Source organism: Brachyhypopomus gauderio, chromosome 9, assembly GCF_052324685.1.
Source record: "Brachyhypopomus gauderio isolate BG-103 chromosome 9, BGAUD_0.2, whole genome shotgun sequence".
Taxonomy (NCBI): Eukaryota; Metazoa; Chordata; class Actinopteri; order Gymnotiformes; family Hypopomidae; genus Brachyhypopomus; species Brachyhypopomus gauderio.
This window is the reverse complement of record NC_135219.1, coordinates 18,163,648-18,189,369: the sequence shown is the minus strand read 5'-3', so window position 1 is coordinate 18,189,369 and position 25,722 is coordinate 18,163,648. Positions and strand designations below refer to the sequence as shown.

The window sequence follows — 25,722 nt, the reverse complement described above, 5'->3', positions numbered from 1 at the left end:
AGGGTAGATTAAAAATTGGTCTATAATTATTCAACAAGTTTGCATCTAGAGTTTTCTTTTTCAAGATAGGCTTCACAACTGCAGTTTTTAATGCACTCGGAAATACACCTGACATGAGTGAAGAATTTACTATTGTCGTAGAAATTTTCTGGAAATGGATGAGGACTCAGACGTGGTTAAATGATTAATTTATTACAAAAATATAAATATATATAAATAGGACAAAGACAGACACAGACACGAGAGTCTCATTCAAGCATGACAACTCTGAAGGCAGGGGGGCAGTCCCCCTGCTTATATACAATCTTAAACACAATTCAGCAGTTCTAACAGCAGGTTATCTTTAGCACAGCATGTTCCAAAACATAAGCGTCCAGCAGGCTACTTTGTCTCACATGTGTGTATCTCCTAATATGGACTTCCCTAGAGTTAGCGGAAGCAACTGATGTATCAGTTGAACACAGAGAAAGCTAAATGACCCAAGACTAGTAGCCTAGTGACTACCAGTTAACAGAGTGCTCTTACGCTCAGCACTCTCCCTGACCTGGGTCACAGTATAGCACACATGCATAATATGAACTGAACATAAGTACATGATTACACTGAAACACACTACTTCATTATTGTAGTCCTTCTGCTTAGTCAGAATGGACATGTCCTAAATCATAAAGTTCATAATGATCTCTTATAATAACTAAACATGATCTAATCAATGATGATTAGTCAATAATCAATAATTTCTGTCACACTATTTGAAGAATGTTCATTGATATTGCGGAAAAGACATTCTTTAAAAACTTGGTTGGTCATTACCATTATCAAGGCTGCAAGTGGATGATTTGAGATGACTCACTGTATCAATTAAACCTTCTTCGTTAATAGTACTAAACTGGGACATGTTGAACATTTTGCGTGGTTTTGGACAGAGTTGTATAATCCAGGTTCAGAAAGTAAAAATCCTCACCAGGATTTTGCTCAAGCTTGATAGATTTTTTTAATTAGTGCAATCCATGTAAAATTAGTGGAATCAACACAATCCAGGAAGCCTGAGCAAAATCCTGGTGAGGACTTTTACTTTCTGAACCTGGATTATACAACTCCGGTTTTGGAGAGAAAATTGGCTCATTGGTGGATGTAGGCGTACAGATGGCTTGTCTGATATTATGGATTTTAGTATTAAAGAATTTTGCAAACTCATTACATCTCTCAATTGAAACTAGCTCAGGGGTCATATATGTAGGTGGGTTTGTTAGTCTGTCAACCATAGTGAAAAGCACTTTGCTATTGTTAATAATGCTAGAGAAGAAGGATTGTCGAGCTTTGCACATTATTTTATTGTAATCACGCAGCCTATCTTTGAAAATCTTTGTACGTGAAGGTTGGTTTTACGCCATCTGAGCTCAGCCTTTCTGCATTCTCTTTTTTGGTGCTGAACTGCAGGATCATTTCTCCATGGAGCTTTCTGCTTACATTGCATGGTTTTAACTCTAACTGGTGCAATCTGATCCAAAATACTGGCAGTTTTTGAGTTGAAACTATCCAGCAGAGTATCAACAGAGCCTGATAGTTGGCAAGGTGCAGAGCACACTTTGGTAACAAAAAGTGCAGCTGTCCTTTCATTTATCTGTCTTTTCTTTAACCTAACCTACCTGGCATTGCTATGGATTGAAATCCACATTTCAAAAAATACACAGTAGTGATCAGACAATGCAACATCCTTAATACAGCCTGAAATGTTAAGACCCTTTGAGATAACCACATCCAAAGTGTGACCATGGCAGTGCGTGCTTCCAGACACATGCTGAGAAAGTTCAAAAGATTCAAGTACATCATAGAATTCTTTGGCATAACTATTATTGGGATTATCAATATGAATGTTAAAATCACCAGCAATAACAAAATGATCAAATTCAGTAGAAATAAAAGATAACATATCTGTGAAATCATCAATAAAATTAGCATTGTACCCAGGAGGCCTGTAGACAGTTACTAGTAATATTCTTTGTACCCCTTTTAAAATTGCACTCAAATATTCAAAAGATGTGAAATCGCCAAGTGGTAACTGCTTGCATTGGAAAGTATCATTAAACAGCATTGCTACACCTCCCCCTTTCTTGCCATTGTGAGAAACATTTAAAAAGTTAAAGTTTGGTGGAGCCGACTCAGTTAGCACAATATCAGCACTATATGAATTTAACCATGTCTCTGTTAAAAGCATGAAATCAAGCCCATAAGATGTAGTTAAATCATTAATTAGATAAGACTTGTTTGTAATAGATCTGACATTTAGTAGAGCTAACTTAATAACCTGTACATTTTGGTTCAGAGACTGAGATACTTCCAACATACTGTAGGTTGGATGTATTCACAGTATCTGACCTAAACTCCTTGTTCTTTCTGCTTCTGATCAGAACTGTAATGGGAGAGATAATTGGGACACAGGGTCCATGCTTGTTTTGAAAATATGTACCGCTGATATCAACACTGTAGCAGCACGGACCCAAAAGATGTTAATTTTCCTTTACGGTGGTGGAGGGTGGGTGGAGCTCCTGCTGGTGATGAGCTCGCGAGCGGAGCTGTCTATTTGGTGGATTATGAGCTTGTTTTTTTACTTTGAGGTTGTGGGGGAGATTTGTTTATTAAGGACTGTGGGGGAGAAGTTGAGGTGATTTGCCGCTGTACCTGAGGACTCGCTGACAGTGAAAGTGTCAGTCTTGTCCCTACAGATACAAGCTTCTCCATGGTTTCTGGGAAGTTCAGGTGAGGTGATGATGAGGTGGAGGATGGTGTGGATTGTCTATTCGGTTGTGGTGTTTCTGGCAGCTGATACAGCACATGGCTCCCATCTAATTACTCCGCATCCTCTGTGGGGGGAGGATGTTGTGTCTCTGTAGTGGCGACGGTGTCCTTGGGTGTTAACGCTGACGTTTCTTCACCAGTTGAAACAGAGAAGTTACACAGAGATAAAATAAAGTTTTCTGACAGGAGATTGACACCCCTCTTGTTAGTTTGCAGTCCGATTGAAGAATTCTCTCTTCCCAAAAAACAGATTGAAGTTGTCAATGAAGTTCAGTCCATTTGACCTGCAGGTTTTCTGCAGCCAAACATTTAATGCCAGTAGCCTTGAGAACGTATTGCAGCCCCCTGCAGGCACAGGGCCACTGATGAATACCTGACTTAATGCCGGAGTTGCTGCCACACTCCAGAAATGTTTATAATCTCATCTGTCCTGTGTATGTCCTTATACAGAGCTAATTTTCCCTGTTTTATTTTCTCGAGGAACACAGATGAGGAGAGACAAGCCTTTTCCAGAGATCCATCCTGGGCCAGCCACCTCCTGCCTAACCGGATATGCCTACACCAAAATGGACATTATCCCTTACAGGTCTAAATTGTTCTTCTGTGTAAATTGTTGTCATTGGCATGGTGACCGGCGTCGGCCCAGAGGAGTATTTTCAAGTGTCCAATACTCATCTCTGTCACACACACATCACCAATAAATGTAACAATTCAGCATGAAATAAAAAAACAGGAAATACTAAGGCCAGCAAAATGGTGGTGGATCCTCTTAGGACCCCCGGCCTGCTACGGACCTGCTGGCGCTGCCATCACCGTTTCCTAGCAACAGACGTCACGCCACACACCCGTCCCACAAAAAAATGTCTTCTGCTCCACACTCCACCACGTCCCCAGAAACGAAAGCTTATGTAGAGATGCAAATGTGAGTGGGAAGAGGCACATTGATGACTGAATAGCATCATTTAAGGCAAATTAAGATGAATTTAAGGCAAATTGAAAGGTTTGTAAAATATTGACAATGATATGGTACAGAACATTGTTATTACTGATTCAGTTTCCTATTGAAACTACTATTGAAAGAACAAATCATGTCAATAGATTAAATCTAAACCTCTGTTTAACTGTTTGAATGGTCTGATTCAATTTAATTAAGAATTTGTCATCTCACTCATTCTCTCCAGGTTACCGCAGCACCACACAGTCACAACCTCAGTTACAACAGTGCTGACTGTGCACATAAACTGCATCAAAATATTCTTTCAAAATATTCTTTCAGATTCAAAATTTAGGGAGAACAAAGGCAGAGGCAGTGGTTAAAGATGTCCTTGCTCCAAAGGCAGTGAGTGACGTTGTGAAGGCCCTAACATCAGATAAATCCTGACCATTCTCATTACACACAGATGCATCAAATAAAAGCAACAGGAAGATGTTTCCCCTCGCTGTTCAATATTTCAGTCCAGAATGTGGGATCACCAACAAAATGTTTGATTTCATGGAGAATCCAGATGAGTCTGCTGCCGGGATTGTAGCTCTGATAGACTGTGCATCAGACTCTGGAACAGCTGAGCTGATTTATACCTCACAAACTATCTCTGGACTCGTTCTCGCCCCCTACTGTGCAATTTTCCTTTGCACATTTATTTGAGACACCTACAGCTATATACATATTTACAACGCGCGTTCATGGAAAGAAATAAAACAGTCTTAAATTGAGTCCTCTTAATCAGAGTTTAAAGATCGGTGACTGCAAAGTCACATAGATCCCGTCATCACATACATTACGAGCCTGCTCTCCCAGGCTCGTCCCCCCTCTGCCTAGTTACACCCCATTATATTCTATAAGCCCCTCCCCAAGAACATTCCATTCATGATACATTATTTGAAAAAATAACTGTTTTTGCACAATTTCTTGCATGTGCTGGCACTCATTATCTCCAGGGTAGTTAATTTTGCGATGTGGTGCAGCCTTAAATTGTGAAATACAGAGACAACAAATGACAGGAACATGTTTCTGCAATGTGCTCCCCGAGTAAAAACACATCTTCAGAACCAATCTCAGCCCGAACGAACTGGTTGACAAAGGACACACTGACACCTGTTGATTTTTGGCGTATCACACGCTCTGCTGCTCTGACCACCTTCACTGTTCCATCTGAGGGGATCATCAGACCACCATTGTTTTTAAGTTGAGGCAGGTGGTAGCTCTGGTCAAAGGATGAGGGTACAGCAGCTTTGACAAGGCTTGCACGGCACACCTCACAGGACAGTTTTTTCAGAATTTTTCGGACAACAAACCCTGAAATGTAGACCAGGGCATTGTCCACAAGACCACCAAAGCAGGTGGGCAGGTAACTGTGGTCACATATGACTGCAGAAATGTTTGCAGATGGGGACGGGAGCTCTTCTTCTACCATTAAAGCAGAGTGCATGTCTGCAGCCGATAGTGATACAGTCTCATCTTGTGCTGCCACGTTGCCCGACGTACTTGGTGAGACACCACAGCGCACCATCAGACGATGGAAAATGCCCTGGAACTGCCCTGCAGTGGGACTGTTATTCCAGCCTCCTAAAAAAATCTAAAACATTTGCACACTTAGATTACAGAGATATTTAATGAGGACACTCATAGTCATCAAAGACACATCTTCTGAGGGTAAGTATGGAAAATGTATAACCATGTTTCCTCACAGGCTATGAAATGTAAGTATGGTAATAACTGTATAACCATGTTTCTTCCACAGGTAGGCTATAAAAACAAATGCATAGGTGTCTGAAGAGGTCTATAATATTGTAAACAAGTGATGTATATTCTCTACTAGAATGCCCACCCAGATGGTACCAATATCCGCTCTGGCTCACGGACTGAAAAGACTAATTATAATGTGAAATTTCTACCTGATGCCCTGACAGAATGGAACAAAAGTTCCAAGTGATCCTGACTGAAGCGGTATGTGCAGACATAATGCTGGACTTGGAATTTTTTGTGTTCCTTGTTGCTACAGGCTAAAATATAAGAAACTTAAAACAACTTCCATAAAACATTTGAATTAGTATACCACATTGTATTGTAATACAGAATACATCACTAACCCCTAAACATGCAGAAAGAACAAAAAGTAAAAACATGTTTTTACCTTTTAGCAAAGTATGATATTAACTTTTGTTTCACATATGTATCATAAATACATCTAAGTGCATTACAAATACGTGCTTTCATGATGTGTGTGTGTGCGCGCGCGTGTGTGTGTGTGTGTGTGTGTATATATATATATATATATATATATATATATATATATATATATATATATATATATATATATATATACAGTCATACCCCTGTCAAATTTTGACTTAAATTTACTTTTATTTAACCAGAAATTATATTTTTGACTGGAAATCTCCCAGGAGATAATACGATGATGTACAAGAAGCATCATTGTGGGGAAAAAAAATTCTCAGCTTTTATTCACATTTGAACAAAAAGTAGCATGTCCAAAATTATTCAGACCCTTCTCAATAATTAATAGAAAAGCCTTTATTTACAGCAATCAAACGCTTCCTGTAATTGCTGACCAGCTTTTTGCATGTCTCCACTGGTATTTTTGTCCATTCATCTTTAGTGATGAGCTCCAACTCTTTGGAGGTTGGAGGGTCTCCTTGCCATCACCCTGATCTTTAGCTCCCTCCACAGATTTGTTGGTATGGGAGGAGTGAGGTAGTTACAGGCTGCAGTGTGCCTGTAATCAGGCATGTGATAAGGGCACCATGGGGTCCTTGCAGCAATAGCGTGGCTAAGCTAAGCAGCACAACGGGACGACAGGGTTGGAGCGTGAGCTCGACTTTACGGAGTGTTCGCTGTTGTAAGGTACGGTGCATTTTTACTCATGTATTCTGCTTTTAAATGTGAGACTAGTGTCCAGTACTAAGTGTTTAGTCCTGCTCTTATATCGAGGGAGAGGCCCAGACGAGGCGCCTCCTGGTGCAGTACTATTGTGGGAGCAGAACTGAGTCATTAGTAGTTTTGATGGGGTTAAAGCAGGTATGTTTCACTTGTATACGGAGTTTTATGGGTTGGGGATTTAGTTAAGCTACATAACTGGAGTGCAACCTTTAGCTTTGCTCTCTAACCACCTGTGCCTTTTAGTTTGCTTAGCTAGCCCCTGTAGCTTCTTGGCCTTAGGCGCTAACCACCTACAGCTTCTATCTTTGGCTGGTATATAATGCTTAGTTATTGCTGCTGCTCCTTTATAAGTTTAGTTTAGACTTGATAAAGACGAGGTTTGGTTTAGAGCGCCGATTTTGGATTAAGAAAATGTTAATGTTGTGGATATTACAACTTGTGTTTGTTTCCCATCATTTTTGTCCCATGAGCCTGATATCATGTTAACCCTTTGAGTTGGTATGTTTTGATAGCTTGCCAACCTTGATGATAATGTTTGCTTCATCTCCTGTCCGTTTATGTGTCCTAAACATGACGGGTAAACAAAAAAAAGTATCGTTTCAACAACGTACAGACAGCAGGTCCAACCACCACTGCTGTGTGCCATTCTGCACAGCATCGACAAGGTGTAATTCCTACCTGAGCTTCCACACCTTTCCAAAGGACTCAGAACTGCAGAAACAATGGGTGGTTAAGATCAGGAGAGATCATTTTATCGTCACGAGTACTTCCCGAGTGTGTTTGCGACATTTTATCGCTGCTGATCTGCTCGAACCTCCCACTCCTGCTGGACGACGACGACTGCGACCTGGAGCTTTTCCTGTGCTATTTCAATGGAATAACTATACTATTCCAACTCCATGATCTGGAGTATGGGAAAGAACAGAGCGTCCACCCAACACTGATCTAACAGAGATGCAGACTGACCATGATGATGATGACCCCTTACCGTGTCATGAACATGACTACTGCGTCAGTAATGAGCCTGCTGCGCTTGATCTCTCCCTCAATGAAAATGAAGAGCTACGCGAGGAGATATCAAGGCTCCGAAAACAAATCGAAGACTTAACTGTCCGCAGCAAGTTCTGTTTGGAGCGGTTTTCTGCCTCTGATGACGACATACGATTCTTTACCAGGTAAATACAAAATATGGCAGGACACAGTATACGGATGGGCCTTCTCTGGTGTCTGAAATACATTGTGAATGAAATAGCGATTATATAACTTTATATATAACTTTTATATTCCACAGATTTGCAAACCATGCCCACCTGATGGGCTTTTGGAAGCAAATAGAGCCAGCCACCCACATCATCATATGGGTTACAAGCGCACGGACTGTTGAGAAGACTGATCAGGTCCCTCACTCTGCCAGTACAACGGTAAATGTTTTCCTGTTGTCCATACAAAGCATGTTATGTCATCATTTTCAAATTAATCTTTACATCAAAAGAAGTTTTGATAGTCATAATGTAATATGACAATAGGATAATGTATTTTTTCCCCAGGTTCTTCAAGCAATTGATGAGATTTTTCTCTTCATGTACTACCCGTCATTGGGACTGATGCAAAAGGATTTGGCCCATAGATTTAGAATCCATCGGTCAACTGTTAGTCGTATTAACACCTGGGCCAACTTCCTTTATACTGTATTGGGAGCTGTTTATGTTTGGTTAGATGTGGACACTGTGAAAACTCACCTCCCAGATGTGTTTCAGGACTACGCTGACACTCAAATAATTTTAGATTCCACAGAACTGAGATGTCAAACTCCAAATTCCCTTCTCCTTCAGAGTGAAGTGTTTTCCACTTATAAATCACACTGTACATTCAAATGGTTGCTTGGGATAGCCCCTCATGGCGCAGTGACCTTTGTGTCTTCTCTTTATCAAGGTGCTATCAGTGATAAAGAGATCTTAAAGCAGTCTGGCATTGTGGCCCTCCTTGACCCATCTATGGCCATCATGGTGGACAAGGGTTTCCTTGTTGAAGACTGCGTTCCATGCAAAGTCCACATACCCACGTTTCTGTCAAAGAGAGCTCAACTGTCTAGGTCAGAGATCAGAACGTCACAGTCCATTGCAAGACTGAGAGTCCATGTTGAGCGTGTGATTCGCAGAGTCAAAGAACATAAAATATTCAGCACAGTGATCCCCCTTTCAATCACAGGGAGCATAAACCAAATTTTTACTGTTGCCTGTCTTTTGGTGAATTATCAAAATGGCCCCTTGGTAAAAGCCTGGGCAAACAATGGCTAATCTCAATCCAGAATTAGACAGATGATGTAATGTGAATTACGGCGATTTATTTATTTATTTTTTTTCTCTAACCTTAAAATGATCCCTTTAAGGTCAGGGGTCGGCAACCCGCGGCTCCGGAGCCGCATGCAGCTCTTTGATCCCTCTGATGCGGCTCAGCTTTTGAATAAAATTAATGAGTATTTAATTACCGTATATTATTTTTGAGACTTAAAAAAATGTTCGGGTGGAATTTCACAAATGTCCGGTATTTAGTTTCGGTTCGCTTGAGTGACATGTCATCGTCACTGAAATAAATTTCCAATTATTTTTGCTTTTGTGGCTCCGAGTCAAAAAGGTTGCCGACCCCTGCTTTAGGTCATGCTAGTCTGTAAATATTGGCTGCAATGTTAAGGTACAGTGCAATATGATTAATTGTATAAAATGCTTTCCCTTTTATATGTAAAATTGACAACACAATACAACATTATGTATTTCTTAACTTTTACTGTATTTGTAAAAAATGAAACAAATACAATAGTAATACAATTGACAGAATAAATTGAAATTGTTTTAATTGTTCATGAGTTCATGTCTTCATTATGATTTTCTATTGCTTGGGCATAGAGAGGTATTTTGGCATGTAAGTGTTAAAGAAAAACATGTCACACCTCCTTTTCACCTCTTGTAATACACTGCTATCTCTGTAAACTCGCTGCATAAAGATATCATCATGGGCACAGATAACTAAATCACACCACTGCATACCAGTAATCAATAACTGGAACTGGATTTGCCAATAATAACAATGGCTCTCCTTCAATTTGTGTAGGCCTTGTGCCACTTTGAGGAATTTGCAGTCTACATAGCTTTGTGCATTTGGGCACTTGATTTCAACAAGCCCAAATGATGGACGCTCAAGTGGGTCATATACAAGTCCATCAGGTGATGCACCCAGCCAAGAGGCATCTGGATGAATCACTAGCCCACACTTGGTTAAGTTCAAGTTTTTCAGAACTGCACAGTCCTTTAAGGCCTCTGTTTCCATTTCAAGTCCCCTCTTCACATGTGCTGTTTGTCGTGTCCCTCGGATTATCCTTTCTGCAGCACCTGGACCTCTAACGTGGCTCACCTCTCTGAAATGTGAGGCAGTTACTCTTTCTCTCCTAAGTGAATGCCACTCAGGTGTAGCACTTTTGGATCTTGGTGCCTCTTCAATAAGGTGTGACTGTGACAAGGCCACAAAAGGTGTTGGAAAATGCTTGAAATTGTAACTTCATTTCACAACAAATATCTGTCTGACTGAACAGTTATTTTGTGTTAACAAATACGAGCATCTTGCAATTCCAGGATGAAACATGAGAGAACGTGAAGACGTTACGATTGGGTGTTTTGAAAATAAACAACCATTAAATAATGTGATGATAAAGCGAATAATTTCAAGTACATGTATAAATATTTAACTTATCCCAACAAACATGCGACGTCAGAAAGACGTTAAAATCAAGTCTGTATCACGTCGGTCAGTCCAGACCCTTTTTTGCATGTCTGGTGGACGTTCAAAATCTGACAGTGTGACTAGGACCTTAACCTTTTAACTTAACATGAACGTCTATGACGAGTTTTCTATCTGAACGTTTGACTAGGACCTTTATTGGATGTCAGGACGTGCAAAAACTGCAACTGAACGGCAGTAATAGACGTTTAAAAAAGACGTCGCTAAAACTTTCATTCTGGCTTTTCAGTGGACGTCTTTTGAACATCTGACAAAGTGTCTTTGCTCGTGCTGGGAAATATTGAAATGGACCTTGAAAGTGACATACAAGTGTTTGTATTCCACAAGGTGTATGAACCCTGCAAACATGACTTTGTTCATCGCGCTGAAGCGCGGCGCACGCGAGGTCGTGCACCTCTCGAATTTTGTAACTTCGCACGCGCCGCGCCTCAGCGCAATGAACAAAGTCATGTTTGCAGGGTTCAATTCAAGCGCTTGTACCAATATTTCCCAGCACGTTAAACTTAATTAAGTTAAATATTTATACATATACTCGAAATGATTCGAAATATTGCGCTTTTAATCACATTATTTAATGGTTGTTTATTTTCAAAACGCCCAATCTTAACGTCTTCACGTTCTCTCATGTTTCATCCTGGAATTACAAGAGGCTCGTATTTGTTAACGTAATACATGAAAACTGTTCAGTCAGACAGATATTTGTTGTGAAATGAAGTAGTTACAATTTCAACATTTTCAAGTACTTTAGCCTAAATTGCAGCACTTTTCAAACCTGAAACACAAAGCAGCATTAAAATTCGTCAGGTAAGTGTTCATTCCCCTGTTTTGAGGGGTGTTTCTTTTATACTACCACATATAGTTTCGGACAACACTGCAAAGCGGAAAGTATAAAGCCTCCACCGCTCGCGGAGGTTCGCACGAGGTGCGCGCGGAGTCGAGCGCTATGGTCACTCAACCAGGCTTTAGCGCCCTTCGTTGAAATGTTCCAAAAGCACCGCTTGCAAACGGGCTTGTTCAAGTCCTTCAGTTTTCCATCTGTATCTGCTTCGAATCCAACAGCACTGCGTTTGCTTAAGCTGCCATATTAGCATTACAAACTGTCCTGTGCATTACGGCAGCTTGGGTGGGTCAAACGAAAGCGCATTTTATGTAAAAAGAATCGATACTTAAGGGAAACGAGTATTGTACCGTTTCAGAATGTTCAGTATCGATACGTATCGATATATCAATTTTTTTGACAACACTAATCTGAAGTACAACAAAGCTAAATTAAATTTTGAAGAGAACAGATCAGATCGTCTTATCAGATGATCAAAAGCATATATATTTTTAACCACACACTGTAATCTGCCTATTAAATTTGGTACTACATACCTAACTCCACTGGCTGTAGTAGCACCTGGTTTTGGCTTTAGGACAACCATGGCATCCACGGGTCCAGGCTTCACCCCCTATTAATTTAAAAGATGGTGTTAGTAAAGTGACTGTGATACATTAACTAACATTAAATAATGAAATAAGACAAACCATTGTTGGTGGTTTATGCCACTTCTGTTCTGTCTGTGTGCATGAAAGGACAGGAGGGACGACAGACATGCCAGATTCAGAATAATGAGCAGTCTGGAAAAGCAATGCAACCAAGTGGTTGCAGATTCCCCTGTTAATGAGCACAACTGGCATTGAATCACGTAATGTCATCTGAAATACACAAGAGGCAAAATTTAGTATCTTGAAAAGAAGACAGCAATGTCAATAGGCGCAATATCTGTCCCATCATGTTGTTAGTGGTGAATGTCACTTGTCTATTGTCTCATGTAATGTTTGTGCTGTTTTGCATCACTCTTAAAACACTTGGCTATACTGTCTTTCTATTCTACAGTGTTGTGCATGTTTCAATCTACTAGTTCAGTGAGCAACTATAAACTAAATATATTTTAGATTTAAACTTCATTTTCACTCCAGATGAAATGCTTACACATAGGAGTGAAACAGGCCTACTTATATTTATATTATTTTGTTGTTTCCACCACCAACAACAGAACAGTGCAGGTTTTACTTCAACTGCTTCTTGAAGAGTGTTATCAGAATATGTTAATAGGTGTAAGTGTTGCAGCCATATGTTAATAAAGAAGTTAAGATGAAAGATTTGAAAGACAGATTGACAGATTTTAGAAAATGCAGTTTGAAGAATAGCTGAGGTGGACTATATTCTGCTTTTGAGTCATAGAGGTAGATAACAATAGCTCGAACTGTAAAATAAACTCCCATTTGTTTACTATAGGCAAAATAGACTGCTAATGATTCCCACTCAGCTACTCTGCATTTGGCTACCATTGTAAGCTTTGAAAACCAATGCCTATGGTTATCACAGCTTACGTGAAGTAAGAGCAAGGATAAAAGATTGAACTTGTGTTGAACTCACTTTTGAACTTGTTCAACAGAACTTTGAACGTGACACTGAACAGAACTCGTGTCATTTTAACCAGTCCTACTCTCAGCTGGTGTGGCGTATCTGTTTTCTTCATAGATCTGTAGCAGTGAGCCCTCACTGTTATCTCGTTAGCCTTACTTTTGCCTGATACTTCCATCAGAAATACAAACATGTTTTAAAAAGGCATTTCTAGTACTAGGACAGGTTGGTTCGTTACTAAAAACAACATCACTTCATTAGACTGCCACCTCAGGCTAGCTAGCTAACTAGCGTCGGCCACTTACCTTCAAAATTGCAGAGGTAGGATGAAACGTAGAACTTGAAACCCTTTTCAAGTTGACTCTGTGTCGTTGTACTTGATGCTCTGACAATACGACGCACATCGTTGATGGTAAATTTCGGGAACTCCAACAGGCACCTTGTGAATTTAGACTCGGCCATGACATCGACACTTCCGCATACCAACCGGAAATACGGTACCATCCTGACACCAACGAGGAAGTGGTGCGTGCACCTAGGCCATTGTACCGGAAAAAGGTTAACTTCATGAAGCAGTGGACATTATCGCCATCTGGTGGACAGTGAAAGCAGCGTCTTTTATTTATTCATTTTTAGCCTTTAACTCCATATTGTTTCATTAAAGTTTTTCACGTTTTGTCAATAAGTCAATAAAGGAAATCTGTTTGGTTTGTTGTGATTTGTTGTTTCTTATATATCTAGCTGGTTTGGGTTCTTATTTTTACACTTTTTAAAATTAATCACATTTTTTAATATGTATACGTATATCGTGAATGTTTATGTATGGATGTAAAAATAACAAAAGTGCTTGTGGAAAAACAAGTTTGATTTATTAGTGATTTTAGTGATTGTGGACATTAGCATCTTTGTTTTCAGTTTTTATTCAAAAAGAGGATTTGTTCCACTGTGCTGGGACACAATTTTTCAAGCCTCACACAGCACTGAGGAGGCTGGTGTACATAAAAATTCCAGTGCAAGCTGATAGAGGTGGAGATAAACCGTGGAACTATTGGGTCAGTCAGGTATCTTTGAACCTCAACAGTAAATCCCACATTCCCTCACCAGAAAAAATAAACACACATGATGGTCAAAGAACAGGGGGCTGTTCCACGAAGCGAGCTTATGAAAGCGGCGCTTATTAGAGTGAGCCTCGCTTGAGTTAACCAAACAGTTCACTTCCGTCTAGTTCCGTTCCACTAACGAAATCCAGACGCAACCTGTTCCCGCTAATTCAAGCCAGGCTTTTGTAATCGGCGATCATGCGCGTGCACACAGTATTTACACAGCCTCACTAATCGATATTCGAAAAGGCAAGAAAATGTCGAAAGAGCTGAAGGAACGAGCAGCTTTTTTGCTTCTTCTGCTGAACATGAGCTACTTATACGTCTGTATGAGGAATATAAATACATTATTACGAAGAATGGCAACACGTCCTGTTTTCATAAAGTCAGAGAAGCTGTCTGGCAAAATATTGCAGACAGACTAAATGCGTGAGCATATAATTTAATCCATTCATTGGCATTTTAAAAGTGTTATAGTAAATTAATAATGTTATTTAATAATTTCCTGATTTAGAAGTAACATGAGCGGGGTTAAGAGAACGTGGCAGCAGGTCAAGGTGAAATATAAAAATATACTCCAGAATGGTAAGTACAGTTGATTAGTCCAATATGCAGGAAAAGGTAAAACACCATTTTAAATAACTGTATAAAATATTTTAGCAACCAGAAAGAAATTTCTGCCTGTTCAGAAAGGCCAGCTGTAAGTCGTGTGTGTCTATGTATCTGTCTGTTAATGTGCTGTGTGATCTCATGATTTGTGTTGTGTTTAAAGGAAATGGAAGAACAGAGAGAAGACCCTCAGACCTCCATGTCCAGAGCTCACACCTCTACAAGAGAACAAGTGAGTAGTAGTTATGCAGTTCAACATGAATAAATACTTCTCAATCTTGACTATACTTCTGTTAGGTCCTGATATGTACCCTGATATGTACTATTCTCTTGCAGGAGCGAGATGAGTTATTACTGTACACATTGTACTATTCTCTTACGGGAGCGTGATGAGTTGTTGCTGTGTGATTGTGCTGTTCTCCCGAGGGAGCGTGATGTGCTGTGGAATGTGTGTTGTGTTGTAATCTCTTTCAGGTGCGCCCGGGATGATGGGGTCACATGGTTCTGGGTGGTGCCTGACAAGTCAGTCCCAGTCCACAGCTACAAAAGGCTTCCTGGGGGTGAAGACGGCAGGAGAGAGTGGCAGGCTCTCCTCGTTTGATCTCCCTGTTTTGGGGATGACTTTGGATATATATACACATCTGCTAACCGTAATCGAGACTTGTTAGACTGCCCCTTGTTCTTGTGTGTGTGTGTGGTGGACTGTGTTTCTGTTTTTGCGTAGTTGTGTTTGTTATGTAGTGTTCTCTTTTATTTTCTTGGTTGTTGTTGTGTAAGTTTAAAAGAAGTCGCTTAGCACCAGGTAGTTTTCTTTTCCCGTTTTCAGCGTGGCCTACCTGAAGTCAGTGGTGCTAAGCCAATGCTTGTTACATCTTGCATTTTCTGCATTTTCATGTGGTCCAAATACATGTTATTGAACGTGTTGTCGGTTCCCCTTTATATTTCACTCCTCAATCACTCCAACATTAATTCGCTGTTACCGTCTGACCTAGACCGGGCGGTAACACTTCTGTCTTTGTAACGTATAGAACACGCTGAGAGGGATCCTGATGCGGAATAACACGATCTTTATTAGGATAACTCTGTGTAACTAGCCACACGATGAGCACAGTGACGTATGGCAGGTGCAGAGCAGTAGCGTGGGAGCGGTGGTCAGTGCGGTCCAGGGTCGAGAGGCGAGGGCAGAGTCCGGGAGGTATCCAGGGGTCAGACAGGAGAGTCCAACTGCACTCTTGGCATTACTCCTTTTTGCAGTATTGCCACCTTGTGCAAAACTGCACAGGCTGCTTTAATGTCACAGGCTCTCTCAGGGGTCACTCTGAGATGGCGCAAGCAGTTAAATCTGCTCTTTAACTGTCCAAATGCCATCTCAATGCATGCCCTTGTCTTTGAATGTGCACGATTGAACCTCCTCTCGGCATCTGTTGTAGAGTCTGCATATGGGGTAAGGAGAAAAGGTTGGCAGGGGTAACCCCTATCCCCAAGCAGTAAGCCAGGAAAAGCACCTACAATTATAAGGAGTAGAGTTAAACACTGAGGCCAAATCTGCACTATTTTGTGTGGTTGGAGTATTCTTACCTTCGGCAAACCTCTGTGCCAGTGAGGAGGCACGAAATATTGTGCACCGAGCCGGGCCATTTTGCTTCAATGTTGGAGAATAGAAATTGGCTGGTGCAAACCATCTAGAACAATGGCAAAAGTGACAAAGGGTGAAAGTTGTTCAAACCCATGGAGCGACATGCTTTACAATTTCTGTTGGGTGGGCAAAACTTGCATGTACCTGTACATTGATGCTGTGAAATGATTTTCAGTTCACATAGTCTGCCTCCATGGGTCCAGATGGAGCCTTTATCCTGATGTGAGTGCAGTCTATAGCACCAATGACATTTGGAAATCCTGGAGAATTCAATTTGTTTTGAATTGAATGAATTTTAGCATGAAATAGTTGATCAAGATGAATACAGAGCACTTCGGTAAGTGCTCTGGATAAGAGTCTCTTTTAAAGTCATATAAATTTAACTCCAAGTTACTGCTGTTCTGAAAAAGCTTCTTTTATGGGAAGGATGCCTCTGTGACCAGGGAATTTAATGAATATATTAAGGAAACGCTTAAGCGCAAGACAAACCTATCGAATTTCGCAGCAGACCGTCGCCTTACTAAGATGTTCTGCATACCCAACGCTGTACAGAAATGCGCCGCTGGCAAAGAAGTGCAAAGCGATACAGACTGTTTGGGGTTTGGTAAGAGCTCTACTACGTCTAGTGTTCTTCTCAATATATGGCCCCAGTAATTTACAAAGATATATAATACTGTGTCTTCTGAACCTGTAGTGCTCAAATAAGTAGTCATCCGGAAAGCCCAGTGGATCTGTCCTGTCCTGGAATGACCTTGGAGCTGGTAGCATGAATGCTCTGTGCACTATACACGCTCCCTCATCTACTGGATTTTCTACAAATGGGCATGCCATGGTCAATCAGCCTTCAGCCTTCACTGTTAGCTGTTCTTTTATAGCATACATTTTGGATTATTTGTATCACCTGTATGAAAATCTTGGTAAGGTAGTTGTCTGTATCAATTTCCTTTTTGCACCATTAAGTTAACCACACATTTACATTATTTATACTGAACATATGTGAATTGCGGAGTGATATGATTTGCTTGTAATTTGAACACAAAAGAGGAAGTGTGGGGATAAATATATACCTAAAAGTATCTTCACCTAAATTACTCAGTTATTATTAATACTCAGGTACAAAGAATTGTATTTTTGTGATATAGTGTTTATGCTAATGTATGTTTGTTGACCATAACTGCGATTAGACACTGTATTCCATTTTACACTGACCTGAATTTGTTAAGATTAAACCAATACATTAAAATGTGCAAAAACCTCGCTGATTAACAATGAATATGTACTCTGAAGATCGAAATATAAATTGCATTTGGAAATATAATTATTACATTTTGATAATAATGACCTGCAATCATTCCAAACTAATAATTACAGTACTCCATTAAATGTATAAAAATATATGATATGATATGCTACATCCACAGCAATTTAATGGATAGAATTGCAGCGGAACCTTGTTCCTCAATTTTGTTTCCCGGATGGCGAGACTGACATCACGCTGCTGAGCCAATAGAAGCGGTCCCGCTAAGCTAAGCTTCAACTCTAGCCTGGTACGGAGCAGGTTAGTTCAAACGTATATGTTGCTGTAGTAACTGAGCGAGGCTCAAGTCTAGCCTCTTTCGTGGAACCGAATTTGAGCAAAATGAGCCAGGCTTGTCTTAAAAAGCCCGGCTTACTGAGTTAGCTCGCTTCGTGGAATACCCCCCAGGTTAAGGGGTTTTGTAAAACATATTAACTTTTACCTCCCATTAGAATGGAAACAATACTTCCCCTTGGCCCACCGGGGAAATCCCCGGTAGTAATGTATGCCAGTCCACCCCCGATACCTACAGTTGCATACATTTTACATACATTTATTATGCATAAAGCAGTTTTACCCTGCTGACTGTCAAAACCTATAGAGTTTTCTGTTGCCATCTGCACAAACGGCAGTCATGTTCGGGGTACAAGCAGAGTGAAGCATGTGAAGTTTTGTCACACTGAAACTTGCACAATGAGTACTCCATGGAGCTTCTCTGGAACATGTCTCCATGTATCTTCCCAATTAGCAAGGTTACAATTTAATAAGTTAAAATTAAAAGTCCTAAAGAACACCTAAATATGTATTAATCCACACTGGACTTACCCTTCCAAACTGCCAAGTCCTCCCATCCAACATCTGCAAAAACTTTGCCTTGCCTTGTATATATGTATATAATATATATTATATAGTATATATCATTTGTATATGTATATATTATATGTATATAATATATACTTATTTTATTTGAATCACTTGTATGATGCATGTAATGTTTAATTACAAATGTCTACATGCCATTTATTCTGGCCCTTACTTGCAGAAGTCCCTACAAGGTAAGATATACAGACAAACACTCTGAAAACAGTGATCACACTACAACACATAAAACATGCAACAGAAACAAAAACAAACAAACGTTTGACGTGACAGTGAACTCTTATTTTGATACACTCGTTGATGTTTTGAATAGGCGCCTCATCAGGATACCTAAGGGTCCTCGAGAACTCACAATATAAAACCACCATCTTGGCCTGTCTTGGCCACATTTCAATCTTTCTTCTGAGCAGGAAAGGGGCTCCTTGCAAGTAGCTGTTGAAGCGCTGCAGCAATTGGTAAGCATTTGTTTAGACGTTACCGGTTTTTCTATTCTATTCTGTAGTTGATGTTTGCCGTTGCTAAAAGCCGTATTGTCAGAGCCTTTTCGACGTGTGACACCTCTGGTACGTTGACAAATGCACAACAATTCTGTTAATTTGTCGTAGTAGTGACTGTTAAAGGTACTGTAATCTTTTAACACTGCAACTACCAGCATTTTCATACGACTCCTTCTAGCAGAGAGTGCCAAATGGCAGTGCTGGGGTCATTTGCATCCCATTAGGCCAGGCAGAGTTGAGCTCATGCTCCTTATGCAGGCCATATTCAATAGTATTTTCAGAATTTGCTGCAGGCCATATTCAATAGTATTTTCAGAATTTGCTGCAGGCCATATTCATTAGTATTTTCAGAATTTGCTGCAGGCTAATGAAAACTGCACTAATGGACATGATGGCCTAATGCAGAGGTGTCCAAACTCTGGCCCGCAGGCCAAATGTTTAGGCCATCCTTTGTTATGTACATGCAGCCACTACTTGGTAATGCTAAACGGGGGGATGGGTGATTATGTGAACTATGTTGATACATTGACTCAGATGGAGAAGAAAAAAACCCTTTAAGAAAAAATCAGAACTTTAGCTATTTTTGACCAATCAGCATGTCTCCTTTTGCAGTGAGAACAATCCAAAATTAGTACAAAGGAGGCAGACTTGAGATGTTTTAGAATTATAGTTCAAATAATGTCGTTGTCAGTTTAATAATGGAGAGAGATGACTGCAGACATAGGAAACTTGTTAATAAAGTGCATAGACTTTAATAAACTGCACCAAAGTAAATGGCCTATCTGGCTACATGCTAAGTGAAATAAAATAGAATAAAGGTCTAATAAAAGCCATCCTTTATGTACATGCAGCCACTACTAGGTAATGCTAAACGGGGGGGGGGATGGGTGATTGTATGAACTGTGTTGATCCATTGACTCCGATGGAGAAGAAATGGTGAAATAAAATAGAATAAAGGTTTCTCACTCTAGTACTATATTACAATATTATAAATGTACAGAATGGAGGTAACTGAGATGGGTTCTATATATTTTTTTAATGTTGTTGCAGCCATTAGATCGAAATATGCCGGTACCAGGTAACAGTGAACAGGTATGGGTGTGATGGGTGGTAGTGTGAACTATTATGACTATTATGTATGTATCCACCTACATGTGGATAAAAATCCATGTTGCTATATTTCACTTACTCTCGACTTAGAAGCAAAGATGGCAAAGGTTTGCAGAACACAGCAGGCTTTGGACGTGGTCCTCAACCATGTCGACCCTTGTGACTCTGATGGAGGAGAAATAACTCTTGATCTGAGTAGTGACTCTGAAATCTCTTCTGGTAAGATTTCCTATTTTTGTTTGTCAGTTATGGGTGTTGTGTTTTTGGAAGAGACACTGCAAAAAGTACCATCTGGATAAGTTAAAATTACTCGAATATTATTCTATTTCAAGTAGTTGAGGGTTTATTGTATAAATTTATGTAGAAATATCTTTACCTATTGACATTTTTTCAAAAGATAAACTATTTAAATATATATATATATGCCACGTATTGCTGTGTGAAAACAATCCTACATTACTTCCAAGGTGGCATACTTGAGATGTTTTGGAATTATAATTGGGGTTCACACACGTAGTGTGGGGAAACCTATTTTTGCAATTTAGGGTTCACACACATCTCAGGACTGTCACACTGTGCAGTTTTGAAACATTTGGCCACTAGGTGGCACTATTTGTGAATCATGCATAACTTTTCCAAATCTTTGCTTAGGAAAATGAAACTTGATTCTTTTGATTCCTTGCAGTCCACCTGACAACTTTGCAATTACAAGTCCTATTAAAAAAGGCGTAGTTTTGTCACATTCATCAATTGTTTGAAAATAGCACTTTTCGAACTAGTCCTAGGAATTTGATCCAATGATGGCAAGAGTGGCATGGGCATAATCTGTAGACACTGTAGGTAAACTATTTTTAAAAATTGTTGGATTTTTTTTATTTTCAGGTGGGTCCATTTTCCCATTATATCATTGAGGCCATATATGACCTATATTGCTATAATTCATATAAACATGTTGATCAACTCCCAATTTCAAAGCCTTTTATAGACAGGTCCTTCAGGTATGCCAAGTTTGGTTCAAATTGGCCTGTCGCTGCATTGTCCAAAAACCTAAGAAATCATAAAAACTCATGCTGCAATCCGGTTATGCAGAATACAGACAAATAAAGGGTCTTGTATGAGTCAGATCAATGAGATAAATAACTTTGCAATTAGATCTCATAACAAAAGGTGCACTGCTTGACCAGAAATGAACCTTTTATTTCACTAAAATGTCTTATTTCATTACTGTAATATCAGTATGGTATTACATGGGCTCCATTTACTGGCCAAATACTGGAACTGACTGAATAGTACATACATAAGACCCCACACACACACACACACACACTGCTGATCTCAGCATGTGATTTAGTTCTTTGATCTGACTCAATTTCCCAATACACATTTTGATCGTTTTGGGCCTTTAGTGCCTCAATTGAATCTTTTTGTGCACATTAATTTATTTATGCACACCCCCCCCCCCCCCCCCCCCCCCCCCCCCCATTAAGGCCAAAATACCTATTTGTGTGTGAACCCGCCAATCGCCGGCTACGTTTCAAATATTATGTTTGTCAATTTCACATTATTTCAACCTTTCACTAATCAAATCTCAAACATATGGTCCTGTAGATGAGGAGACTTCATCACCAGTAAAGAGGGGTCGCGTGGAGACACACGGGCGGCTGACAGAGACTGCAAAAGGCGGCACAGTGTGGCATGAAGAACAGATCGGAAGACATGACTGAGTGCATCCAAGCCCAAGTAAATGCAATACCACGAATGGAGAGCCAACTGCTTTTGCCCTACGGAAAGTATCGAGTCGCTTAGAGAGTTTCCTCTGTTTCATTTCTATTGAAATGCTTCGGATCATACAGGGGTGGACTGTCCAGCATGCACGCCAGACACAGCAAGAAAACTGGTTCATGTCCCTCGCTGAGCTAAAGGCGTTCATTGCAATCCTCATCCTGTGAGGTGTTGTGCGCCTTCCAGCGGTGCATGACTCATGGTCTACAACACTGGGAGTGCCCTTAATCACCAAGATTATGTCGCGAAACCGCTTCCAGAACATCATGCAGCACCTTCACTTTGACGACAAGTACACACGCAGTGAACGAGCTGCAACTGACCGGTTTGCTGCAATCTCTAATGTTTGGGGGTCTTTCGCTGCCAATTGCATCACTTGTTACAACCCAGGAAGGCATATCACCATAGATGAGCAACTTTTTCCAACTAAGACCCGTTGCTCTTTTCTTCAGTACATTGCAACAAAACCCGACAAGTTTGGGATAAAGTTCTGGGTGGCATGTGACCTGAAATCCAAGTATGTATGCAACATCATTCCATATCTTGGCAAAGACTCCAGTCGTCCCGTGGGGGAAAGACTATCGGAAAATGTGGTGATGAAGCTTATGGAACCATTTATGGACCAAGGAAGAACTGTTACCACAGACAATTTTTTCACCTCACTGTCACTAGCAAGGCAGTTGCTGGGCCGGAAGACCACCCTCCTTGGCACAGTAAACAAGATTCGTCGTGAGCTTCCAGACTCTGTCAAAAAGAATTTGGGCCGTGAGGAATTTAGTACACAGGTGTTTTCAACCTCTGGTGCCACGCTGACCGTTTACGCGCCCAGACGGAAAAAGACTGTCTGCATCCTCAGTAGCATGCACAGTACGGTGGAGATTGGAGACACCCGAAAAAAAAAGCCAAACACAATCACAGACTACAACAGCCTAAAATGTGGTGTGGATGTCATGGACCAAATGGTGCGAAAGTACAGTGTACGTTCAGGAACACGGCGTTGGCCAGTCGCTGTGTTTTATAACATGATTGACATTTCATGCCTGAATGCACATGTGCTTTTTCAAGCATGCACTGGGGTAAAAGAGAGACTGTCCGAGTTCTTGGTGAAGCTTGCAACAGAACTTGCACAGTCTCATATGGAAGCCAAGGAGGTGTCCAAGGTAGAGTTTCAGCAGCAACAACCCACACCTGACACAGGGAAAAGGGCATTGTGCCAGGTTAAGTGTGGCTGCAAGAGTAACCGTGCCACTAAGCGTTGTGGTTTTTGTAAAAGGTTCACATGTGGCAAATGCAGAAAGGAGATTATGTGGCAGTGCCAAGTGTGTTTAGACAATTTGTAAGTGTGCTGAGTCTATTGGGTTTTCATACCAGTCTGACAACAAGCAATGTAGCTCGCTACTGCACAATGACTGTATGTACATAAACTTCTTAGCAGTTTATATTTCTGTTTAGTTTACATTTCCATTTATGAATACTTATCATAATGTTGCATGCTTATTTTATCCTTTATTACTATTTCGTTGTACAGAGCAACACGTTTCTTTACTGTGCATATACCAATAAAGTTTCTCGTGATGTTTTGCACTGGGCTCCAAAAGTACATTGTGACAAAAGTGCGTCTCTACTAATGACATGGCAGAGACTGAGGGGATTATTAATATTTCAGGGCGAACCCTTTCGGTATTCCGGCGAGGGCATCCTTAACTGGTGATGCACCGGTATCGGTGACCATCAACTTCTGTTCAAGAGACTCATAAATATTGGAGTTGGATAGTGCTGCTTCTTGTCAGAAAAGAAATGTTATCAATCGTACGAACCACCCTAGGCATTTGTTAGTAGAAAATAGGAAATGAATAAGCTGACGTTTAACCAAAAGCTTTAGAATCAACAGATTTTTTTCATGCAACGTAAAACATAATTGTCTGCATGCGTGAAAACGTCATTTAGGCCTACCTAATCTTTTCAAATTCAGAGTTTGTCATGCACAGAGGGAACAGGTTTCCTTAGATACAATGAAAATTTTACTTTGCTCCTCGCTAAGAATGCCAAATATGTCATTAACAAATATCTAAGTATATACAAGCACATATCTTAATCAAGAAATACACACTAAATAAATAATTCATTTTGAAATGAGCTTTAATTTCCTTATAAACTACAATCAACGATTGAGTACCCATGTGCAGTTAACAGGATTTGACCCTACCTTATTTCTTGACGACACATGCATGGTGGTCTCTGGTTACAGAATTCAGTGGTCACAGATGTCTAACACGGGAAACAAGCATAAGACCAATTCAGAATAAAAGGCCATGACTGTTAATCTAAGACAATTGTTTTCTCTTTCAGGGGACATCGTCCATGCATCCTGGGGATGAGGTACGTGATTGACTAAGTCTTGAATCTGGAGTCTGAAGGTTTCCTCCTGTGATGATTTTGCACTGGGCTCTGAATGTCTGTGGCGAGAAAAGTGCACCTCTACTCTTGACATGGTGGAGTCTGATATGGGGGGGGGGGGGGGGGGGGGGGAGGATGTTAAAGAAACTGATTCAATAGCTTTATCACCGTACTTTGTAAATATACAGGCGGGACTCATTTTGTCTTGAATTTTGTTTCAGGTGGTGTGCTCTTGACTCCACCTGAAACTTGACTCCACCTGGCTGAGGCTCTGTGAAGAAATTCTGTAATGTCATTATCCTGGTCTACAGTCATGGCCAAAAGTTGTGAATTACACAAATATTATATTTTCACATGATCTGCTGCCCTCTGGTTTTTATATGTGTTTGTCAATTGTTTTTATCACATACAAAAATATAATTGCAATCATAGGAGTAACAAGCTTTTATTGACAGAATGAGTTAAGTTAATACTGTGCCATTACACTTATTAGCTATACACAGTGCTTACTTTGAAAATCAAACGATGCCAGAACGCAAACAGCGGCATGAGACAAGGGGTCAGAGGCCAACAATGTCACCGGATCGCAAAACAAAATCACAATGTCACCGGATCACAAAACGCTTAGGCACACAAATGTTAAAATAACAAGCCAATTTGTATATATAAATTACTTTTAAATTATTTACATGTGTTTTATAAGTGTTTAAGTGCAGAAGTGCATACAGATTTCTTCATAACTTATAATTAGTAGGCTTGAAAGTTACTGGATCGAGGCAGACAGTTCCCGGAACACACCCTTCAAAATGAGAGTTCCTGGATCCTGTTCCGGCAGGATCCGGCTCAAATTAAGCCCTGGCTATAGAATACAAAAGTAATTTTGTGAGTCGTAGCTTTTTCATTTTTTAAGACTCCTCATTGAAAAGTCACATTACACATACCAAACAACAAAAAGACTATAGATCCTTGTTCCTTGTGCATGTGATAAATTACATTCTGCACAGTTACCTCAGGATATGTCAACAGAAAATAACAATCATAGAACAATATATATCTATAGTCACCATGACAACAGTTATCATGATAAGTGTTAGTATTTCAAAGTGCAAAAAGACCAGAGCTCCTAGGCATGTTAAACCTGATGTGATTCGCTAAAATCTGTGCTCCTTATTTAAAAGGAATTCTGAGTTTAAGGATTTAGCTTTCTGCTAATTCAAAATGTTAAAAACGTTTGACTTTCTTCCTCTCTCTTTCATTTAAAGTGCAGGCACAGTAAGAAATACACAAACATCTCCATCTTCAAGTAGAATCCATGTTGGGCTTTATTTTGGTCTGGAGGTCTGGCTTGCAGCTCTCAGTTGATCGGGAGGTTCTTCACAAACTCTCTTAGGCTCTTGCGGATATTGGAAGGTTGGGAAGCAGCGCAGTCCAGCAGCGCCGGACCCATGTGGGCATGAAGGGCTTGGCATAGGTGGACAGTGGCCCCTCTCACGCTTCTACCCCTCCCGTGGAC

The 25,722-nt window shown here is 40.3% G+C and overlaps 1 long non-coding RNA gene and 1 other non-coding gene across 2 annotated transcripts; both read left to right on the top strand.

The window, feature by feature from the left end:
- Positions 1–12,684: 12,684 nt before the first annotated feature.
- LOC143523318 (uncharacterized) lies at positions 12,685–15,534 on the top strand. Its single transcript, XR_013133294.1, has 2 exons — positions 12,685–14,843; positions 15,086–15,534. It is a non-coding gene; the product is annotated as an uncharacterized LOC143523318 (long non-coding RNA).
- An 8,697-nt stretch (positions 15,535–24,231) lies between these two features.
- LOC143523721 (small nucleolar RNA SNORD88) lies at positions 24,232–24,325 on the top strand. The gene has a single exon (XR_013133466.1). It is a non-coding gene; the product is annotated as a small nucleolar RNA SNORD88 (small nucleolar RNA).
- The last annotated feature ends 1,397 nt before the right edge of the window (positions 24,326–25,722 follow it).